The following is a 10128-nucleotide window of genomic DNA, read 5'->3' on the forward strand; positions in this document are numbered from 1 at the left end:
CCTCCCTCCACCCCAGCACCGCCGTCCGTCCTCCCTCCACCCCAGCGTTGGCCGCCTCCCTCCACCCCAGCGCCGCCGTCCTTCCTCCACCCCAGCGCCGCCCGCCTCCCTTTACCGGCCGCCCCGCCTCCCTCCACCGCCCACTGGCCAACGGAGGTGCGGACTCTGCCTCGACCACTTGCTCCCACCCCACGCCAACACACCACACTGTTGGATCCTATCCATCGAGCGCCAAATCTCGCTGGCCCTGGAGCCACGATCCACCGGACCATCGCAGCTCCCTTCTTGTCCCTGGTCGCCATCCACCGCCCCCAAGCTCCACTCTGGGATCCCGCTGTTTACCCATCAAGCTTTACCGCAGGTATCCCACCATTGATAAGCTCCATGTCCAACTCCTGTGTTCGATGGTACGTGCATTGCTTGATGTGGAAATCGTGCCTTCTGTGGTGTTGTTAAGTTAACTGAACTGAAGGATCTTCAATATATGAACCAAAAGAGAGGTGCATCCTGTACATCAGCTCACGACCGTTCATGTTAATTATCCTTCAGTAAAAATATATGAACCACAAAGGGAGTTCCTATTTCTTTTTGCTGATGCTCATGCAAATCTCATGCTACTTATGTGCTAAATTTGATGCTCTATAGTTGCTATTCGAAATGCCTACGGAAACCAAACTATTTTCATAAAATTTGATGTTTTTGTTCTTATATTCTAGATGAATTTTGACCATACAAATTTTCTACAGCGGGCATGTACTTGCTCTGTTTGACAAATGCTTCTCTTGAAGTTTTCCTGTATGCTATAATTTGCCTCTATCAATCCAAAAAAACCAATAGTTCTCTTCTCAGCACACAACACAAAATTGGTGTCAGGTCAGCGAAAAAACATATTTTCATCAGTTCAGACTTGAGAGGGTGTAAGTGCAAAAGAAAAATTGGTAGCAGTAAAAGATTCACGATTGAAAAAGTTGTAAGTTCAACACGACGTCCTAGATAAGTTCGTGAAAAAGATCAAACAAAAAGAAACCCCAATAGGAATTCGAATGATAGAAGTTCCAAGTCACAAATCCTACTTGGCCTGGATAGCTCATATACACTTCAATCTTGTAATTTAGAAGTAAAAGTCACAAGTTCGGAGATGATTTTTTCCAAATAGTTTACTTTGGTGATTCTGTAATTGCATCAGGTCATTACAAAAAATGGCTCTGGCAGTTCAATATTTATTTCAATTCATGAAAATAATTACAGTGCACCGCCCCGCCCCCAACGTCGTTGCTGCTTGCTAGCTGCCGGTGGTGCGTGCGCGCTGGTCGTTGCTGCTTTAGGGTAAGGTGAGTGAGAAAGAGATTACTGAGAGGGATTTGTTGCTGCTGTTGTTCCTTGTATTGATAGAGGATTGTCGAGTCTAAAGCCAGCTGCACCTTTGCATCCTATGCACTGTCGGATATGAGCTCGTGCTCCTATAGTGTTCTAATTAGCAAAAGAACAATGAGAAGGGAAAGAACAATGGTGGTTAAATATTAAATAAATTGGTGTGTGGCTGCAAGAATTTACATATTTTGGTGCAAAAAGTTTGTTTCTTTTATCTAGTACTTTAGTTCAGTTTACTACAACCGTTCTGCTTGTAATGCCATCTCCTGCAGGAAGTTCCACATGGGGGACACTCGTTTCAAATGCTCATCTCCCATACGCGATGCCTCCACCAAGGAAAGCCTTTGGGAAGCTCTGCTGGTAATGCCATCTCCTATCCATCGCCAGCTCCAACTTACTGCAACCTTGTTTGAATTAAAAATATTGATCAGTACAAATAAAAAACAATGATTAGTTTTTAGTGCTCTCTCCTGCCTATTTTGGTTGATGCCCATGAATGGAGAAAAAATTGTATGGGAATGTTTAATTATTACTAGCATATAAGTTCAAAAAATAAAAAGCTGTCGGTTAGTCTATGAAATTTGAGAAAGTTCGTCTATTGACCCGAGGAATATATGCTCAAAGAAAAGAACACAACACATTTATTCGGGTAAAAGTTTATTTTAGTTCAGCTACACAAACCATGTAGGTTCGATGATGATGATACCATAAGTTCGGACAAGAAAACAAATATGAATTAAAACCAAAAACGTTCACTCCTATAAGTTCAAGTGCTTATCCATACACGGTAATTCAAGATGGTTAACGTTCAAGTCGCAAAACAAGAGAAGTCCAGAACGTCGTGGAACTCCTCTCCTTCTCACCTGAAACATTTCGTGCTCTGGCTCTCTCCAGCCCCTGTCAAGCTTCTCGAGCTTGTTTCAAAAACCCACTGTATTATTGTACCTAGTGCTCTCTCCACTCTCCTGCAACTAATGTTATCTCCACTCTACTGTATGTTTTTCTTGATGAACAAGTATGGACAAAAAATATGTTGATTAGGTAGAGTTCATGTATTACTTCCATGCAAGTTCAAAAAATAACTTGTAACAAGTACAAAAATGAAAGGTGGGCAAAACAATTAGCGAGCTTGGAAGTAGGAAGTTTGATGCATCTGCTACTGCTCCTTTTGTGCTTCTGGTTTACTCCAAACAATTTATTTTTTTGCATTAGAAGCTTGACAAAATGAGAAGTTTTTCATTCCACAAGTATGGACTTTGTGAATGTCCACTTCTTAAAACAGAAGTGTACATGCCAGTTCGATTTGTGTGCAACAAAGAAAAAAAATGGTTTGATTTAAAAACATTGATCAGTACAGAGTAAAAACAATGATCAGTTCTAAATAAAAGAAATGATCCATTTGTGGAGTTATAATAAAAGAAATTATATGTGCACTCTATGTCTTTTTCTTATGTTTCCAAGAATTCTGCACTCATACTGTTATGCATAAGTTCAGGTCGCTTGTGGAGTTTCAGATATATGCAATTGAATTAGAGCACCATGGTCTCACCCAAAAGTTTGAAAAACCATTACTTTCAGTTCTGGTAACATATATTTTTGTTTCAGTTTTGCTAAATTCTTTCTCCAATGGCCTTTATATATTATCTTTCATATGTCGTACTATATGAAAAAATGTGGCCTTCAGCAAGCCTTTATTGCATCCTTCATCATTGATCTTGAGGAGGAGATTCATTTGTGCATTTCTATATTCGTTGTGTAAATCTGTTGATTTTTAATGTTTTAGGGATTTCGGGAGAGTGGAGACCTGGAAGAGAACTTTCAGGCGTTATTGGCCATGACAATAAATGACCAAGAAGAGCACTTTCAATAGTCAAGGAAGACAACAACAACAACAACAACAACAACGAAAAAAATGCAACGATGCATCATGCTGACATTGATGAAAAGCTATGATTTTGTGCTCCTGTTTGTTATTATGTCAATGAGAAACCAATACTTCTTTTCTTCAGGTTTTGTGTTTTAATTTGTGAGGGATAAACAAATTTTCCCATTCAAGTGGAAGCTCCCAGTATATGATGGATGTGGGAGTTATTTTTACATTCACCGTTCGGTGCTTCTTTTTATGTAATGTTTTATGTTTTCAAGTGCTCGCTGAAAATTTATGTTCCTAGTAGTTCATGTATTATTGCCTGAGGAGTTCATGTGTTACTGGCCAGTAAGTAAACCTATTAATCACTCTCTCGAGTGTGATGAAAAAATGGGTAGTAAATTGATGAAAAAATATCATCGAGTTCAAAACATGCCGAGACACGCGACAGCCACCCCAGTTCGGGCGTAGTAAGTACCTCAGTACGAGTTAAAAACGGTGGTCCGTTCGGAATAAAAGAAATGACAGAAATTCAAATTGTAAAGTTCAAGCAAAAAAAAGAAACCCCATGAAAATCCTGCTTAGTAAGTACCTCAGTACAAGTCGTAAAATGAGAGAAGTTCAGAACGACGTTGTCAAAAAAATGTTGAGTTAAAAAAGGAAATAAAACAAAAACATTTTCTTTTTGAATAAAATATCATTCAGTTCGATGATACAAACCATACAAGTACAGGGGCGACGATACAGTAAACCGTTGAAAACTTACGAGAAAAATATTACCAAAAAAACAGAGCAAAGTCTAGTTAGTGAAAACACGCTTAGTACAAACCCATGCAAGCATCAGTACAAGTACCCTTTTTCGGAACCATTCAAAATTACTCTACACAAAATAGCTCAGTACAAACATACATATATATCAGTACGACTACTCTGTTTTTCACACGAGAAAACAGCAGGATCCATCATGTCGTATTCAAAATTACTCTTAAACGGTTGTGAAGTAGAGAAAACGTTCAACATGGCTAAGTTTCGCATTTTCGATAGCTATCCAACGGTATATTATTTTCCATATTTCGACAAACTTTTTTTAAAAAAACGCGTTCAAAATCAAATTTGACCGTATTCGAATTCATTTTTAAACCGTAAAGAATTAGAAAAACATTTCTATACGAAAAAGTTGCGCATTTTACATAGCTTTCCAATGCCGTATCATTTGCGTCAATCCGACAAACCATTTGCAAAAAATCGCGAAAATACGTTTCGCCCAGAATTTCACCGTTTTTCAAATTACTTTTAAATCACATAGAATTAGAAAAAACAATACATATATGGAAGATGCGGATTTTCACCAGCTTTCCAACACCATCTTATTTTCTCAATTCCGACAAACCGTTTGAAAATTGAGTCCAAAATACGACTCACGTTTTCAGTTTTGAAAAAAATGGTTTTTTAAAAACTGCTCTTAAACCATAATGATTTTGCAAAAACGTTCAATATACTTGAAATATGGTTGTCAAGAAATTTCCAACGATATATTACACGCCATGTTCCGACAAAAAATTACAAAAAAGTTTTTGAACTAAAGAAGACGATCTGTTAAACAGAACTGAAAGCATCAGTTCAACCTCTTCGAAAACATAAGTACAACCACCTGAAACCGTGAGGTCAAAAAGGGTAACAGAATAATATTCTGTTACTAGTAACAGAATAGCCCAGATGTATATATATATATATATATATATATATATATATATATATATATATATATATATATATATATATATATATAAACACTATTCTGATCACGGTATCATAATAATATTCTGATCACAACCTGACCTGCCCCGCTAGTAGTACGTCGAACTTCCCTGTGAACTAGGTTGAACTTCCGCCAACATTGCCCAAATGGGGCTTGCGATATACCGTTGGAAAGCTATGGACACCAATATCATGACCCAACTTAAATTTTTGGCAAAATATAAGCGGTTTAAGAGCAGTTTTGAAAATCGTTTTTTCTTCGCACAAAAAACGTGAATCGTATTTTCGATCGCATTTCTAAACCGTTTATCGGAATGAGGCATATAATATGGCGTTGGAAAGCTGCTACAAAACCGCTCCTTCCACATGTTGAAAGTTTTCTCCAATTCCCTATGGTTAAAGAGTAATTTGAAAAAACGTAAAATTTCGTAAACCGAACAGCTGAGTTCATTTTTTCGATGTCATTTCTAAACGGCTAATCCAATGAAGGCATATGATATTGTGTTGGAAAGCTTATGAAAATGCTCTACTTTTTCATCTTGAATTATTTTTTCTAATTTTGAATGGTTTAAGAGTAATTTAGAAAATGGTCCAAGTGCTACCGAGTTCGTATTTTCGAGCTAATTATTTAACCGTGTGTCCGAATGCAGCAAATGATATGGCGTTGGAAAGCTTGAACAAATGCGAAACTTTTTGTTATGTACTATTTCTCCCAATACTTTACAGTTTTAAGTCAGTTTCGAAAATGGCTAAAAACGTATTTTCGCCGTAATTTCTACAAACTTTATCGGAATGGGGCAAATAATATACCGCTGAAAAGCTACGGAAAATGCAAAACTTTTTCATGTTGATGGGTTTCTCTAATTCCTAGCCGTTTTCAAGTAATTTCGAAAATGGCGGGATCATGCATTTTGCCTTTATCGCGAAACAGATTCTTCGAAAATGCACCGCGTGAAGAACCTGAACTTCTCGGCGCGTGTACCTGGACTTCACTCTGTTTTTCACGTGATTTTTTTGCTCGTAGGTCTACATCCACTGCTCGTAACTCTCCATCCACTCACCGGAATTGAGCAAGTGATATACCAGTGGAAAGCTGCTGTAAGCACATAACTTTCCCGTGTTGACCATTTTTTCATACTCGCGACGATTTTAAAAGTTTTTACATCTGAAATTTGTTCAGTGTAGTAGTTGAACTTCCTGCTATTTTCACGTTGAACTTCTGTGACGTATTTTCATTTGTAATTTTCTCATATATTCGTTAGTGTTACACAAATAATATTCGCTTTGTACAAACATCTCTCACAATTTTTTTAACTTTCTCCGACCAAGTACTTGAACTTATAACAACAACAAAAATAAGACATTGCCTTTTAATTCATTTTGCTCATATTAAACACACACCATGTAGTACAGGAACTTTCTCCATTTTCATAATTTGAATTTTTATTTTCTTTTTGAAATCAAATGCTCCCAAATAATAACTGAACTTCTTTGTGGATTTAGAGAATTATTTTAAAACACAAAAAAAATATTTTTGTGTTTTCGGACATGGAAATACCAGGTGAACCTCTCTCGCAAGAATTTTTGAACTTCCCCGGACAGAGCACTTGAACTTCTGTCAACAAACCTTTTAAGCTTTTATTTCTCTATACTTTAATTCTCCCCTGAAATACATTCCTTGTAGTACTTGAACTTCTCACTATTTTTACTATGAACTTCTGTCATATTTTTGTGTATACGTTGAATTACACAAAATTGAAGGTCGAACGTCATTTTTTGCCATTTTAAAACATGTAATTGGAGGTCAAACGTTCCGCAATATAAATTCTGAACCGTGCACAGAGGTGCACATGAACTTCTTGCAACAAATCTGAGTTTTTTATATACTTCGAACCACTCTGTTATTTCAAATTGAACTTCTTAGTCTTATTCTTAGAGAAAAAAATATGTTTTCAAATAAGCATCAAATATATTTTTTAAATTGAACCTCATACTTTTATTTTTCCGAGAAATGTAAGGAATTTGAGTTTTCCGTAAACATCAAACAACTCCTTTTTTTAACTTGAACTTCTTTAATTTTATTCTTTAGTAAAGAAGAAAACCTGTGTTTTTTTGTAAATATTGAACTTCTCTTATTTTATAATTTGGACTTCTTGGTTTATTTCTTGTAGCATGAAAATATCCTAGTTTTGTCATAAATATTGGAACCCCTCCACATTCTTTTTCTAATTAAATTTTCTAACTTTTTGTTATTTTAATTTGAGCTTCCGTTGTGGAAACTTGTTGAACAAGAGGAACTTTTTGATTTTTCCCTGTCCATGCACTTGAACTTCAAGCAACAAATATTTTGGACTTTGCCTTTTTACTCGTATTTTCTCATATGAAACACACACCATGCAGCACATGACTTCCATCTGTTGTCAATTTGAACTTCTTTCTATTTCACTTTAGTAACGAAAAAAATCTAAGTTTTTAATATACATCGAACCGCTCTAACTTTTTTTCAACTTCTTTGTGTGCTTTTTAGAAATGTGAAAATGGAGTTTTGCTAGAAACATTGAACTTCTTTGTTATTTCAAATAGATCTTATCGTTATTATTCTTTTGTAACAAAAAAACCGAGTTTTTCAAATAAATATCAAACGCTCTGCTTTTAAAAGTTGAACTTCTTTGGTTCTATTATTTAGTAAAGAGAGAAAACTGAGTTTTTAATATGCATTGAACTACTCTGTTTTTTAAAATGGAACTTCATGGTTTTAATCTTTAGTATCTGGGAAAATCTAAGATTTTTATAAACATCAAACAACTTTATTTTTTTAATTAGGACTTTTTGATGTTATTCATTCGTATAGGGGAAAATCCTTGTTATGTAATAAACATCGAACGACTCACTTTTTTAAATTAGAACTTCCAGATCTTAAAAAATAGGGGCAAATGTATGTTTTACAAACCTTTTAAACTGCTTGGTTTTTTAATTTGACCTTCTTGGTTTTGGAATAAACATTTTCAACTTCTATGTTATTTAAATTTGAACTTCTCCAATTTTTTAGTAAAATGTAGAGACACCATTTTTTATAAACTTTTCGAAAATGCACAAAATGACATTGGTTTTTTTGTTTTTTTTGACATGTAAATCCTAGGTTTTAATAAACTTCAAACTTATGTGCTACTTTAATTTGAACTTCATATTAAAAAAAGTCAAGTAAAGAGTTCTTTTTGATTTTTAAAGAAACATCAAATTTGACAGATTTTTTAAATTTGAACTTCGTGATTGATTCTTTAATAACAAGGGATGTTTGAGTTTTCTAATAACGGTCAAAACATAATTTTTTTAATAAACATCGAATCACTTCATTATTTTAGTTTGAACTTCTTGCTTTTTTAAAAGCATGGAAAAGCTATTTTAAACGTTTTCTAGTTGTTCCTTTATTTTAAATTTAAACCTTTTGTTTTATTATTTAGTAACAAGCAAATAATCTGAGTTTTTTATATACTTCGAACTTCTTTGTTATTTAAATTTGAGTTTCTTACTGTTATTCTTAGAAAAGAAATTAATCAATTTCAAAATAATTTTTTCATTCCGCTTTTTTGTGCCTTAGCATCAATATGTTTTGAATAGAACCACACACACACCGGAGCATGCATGCAACACGCGCGCGCACACACAGACACACACACACACACACACACACACCAGAGCGCACATGAATGAAAAAAATACAAGGAGCACACATGAGTTCGCAACACACACGAGAACACACAAACACCCACACTATGAGCGCGCACACACATGAGACATCACAATCAGCATGCACGCACCAAACACACTAATCTTTTTAGTAATATAAAATACTAGTACTTTGTAACGCTCTTTCTTGAATTTGAACTTTCATGGAATTCTTCTTTTTGAACTTCTCAATATCTTCATATAACCTCGATGCCAGCATGTTTGACTGAATGAAACATTCAGTTATTTACACTCTGAAGCCTAAAGTTTACTACTCTAGTTTCTAGAGCAACCTCTATCATTCGATTATCTGAACTCTAGCAAAAGTTATTTAACTTCGTTCCAAATTGCAGACGAGGAAGCAAGCACTTCATGTAGCAGTAGGAGGGAGGCAAAGCTTCATGGTCTGTTACAGGATTTGGCACACGACATGGGGCTAAGTTGGAACAAAAATGGAGCAGGTACACAAACTGGACGGGGGGAACAGTACAGCTGAACTTCACACATCCAAATCACTTAGAGAACAATACAGAACTGAGAAGGGTGGACGAATCGGTGTTTTGATTTGGATACATTTTCAGGATAGGGGAAGGAACCAACTGCGGACATCAAACAAGGTCACCTGCCACAAGCATGGCGCCTTAAAGCGGAGCAAGTTGCGAGGTGCGGCGCGCGCTCACATAGGCGAAGTTGGACAGCCTGAGACGATGAAGTTGGATGGCCTGGATGCTATGGCGCCGGGGCAAGAAATCCAGCGATCTCACGGCCCCTAGCATGTCGTCTATCACACATAGAGGAAGACATAAGGAGATGGGGGAGTCCGGTGCTCGGTGGCTGGGGCAGGGCCGTGGCCAGGGGTGGTGGAGGGGACCACAAAAGGCCGTTAGCTGGTGCCGCAGCCCAAGCTGGTGGGTGTTGCCGTCGTGCACGGCAATGCGTGGGGGGCGATGGCGCTGGGATCTGGAGAGGAGTTGCGGCGGCGTTTCTGGTTGGTGGCGGAGGTGTGGCACGGCAGTGCGCGATGGCTGGGTCTCGCCGGCGGCCAAAGCTCGTCCGCAGTTGTGGCCGCGCCGGGTGGATGGTGGCGACGGCGAGCGGGGTGGATGGCGGCGGCGGCGAGCGGGGTGGATGGCGGCGGCGAGCGGGGATGGATGGCGGCTACGGCGAGTGGGATGGATGGCGGCGACGGTGATCACGGTGGATGGCGGAGGTGGCCGGGAAGCGGGCGCGGGGCGGCAGCCGAGAAGAGAGGCGCGGGGCGGGAGCTCCCTGGCGATGGGATCGGGGAGGTTGGGGACGAGCAGGGGTGGGTTGGAATTTTTTTCTGCGGGTTCAGGAGCTCAGGAACAACCTCGTCGCTACCTATATATAGCCATGCTGTGATCCAAATAACTATTCTAATATCA

The sequence above is a fragment of the Triticum dicoccoides genome, chromosome 4A, assembly GCF_002162155.2.
Source record: "Triticum dicoccoides isolate Atlit2015 ecotype Zavitan chromosome 4A, WEW_v2.0, whole genome shotgun sequence".
Taxonomy (NCBI): domain Eukaryota; kingdom Viridiplantae; phylum Streptophyta; class Magnoliopsida; order Poales; family Poaceae; genus Triticum; species Triticum dicoccoides.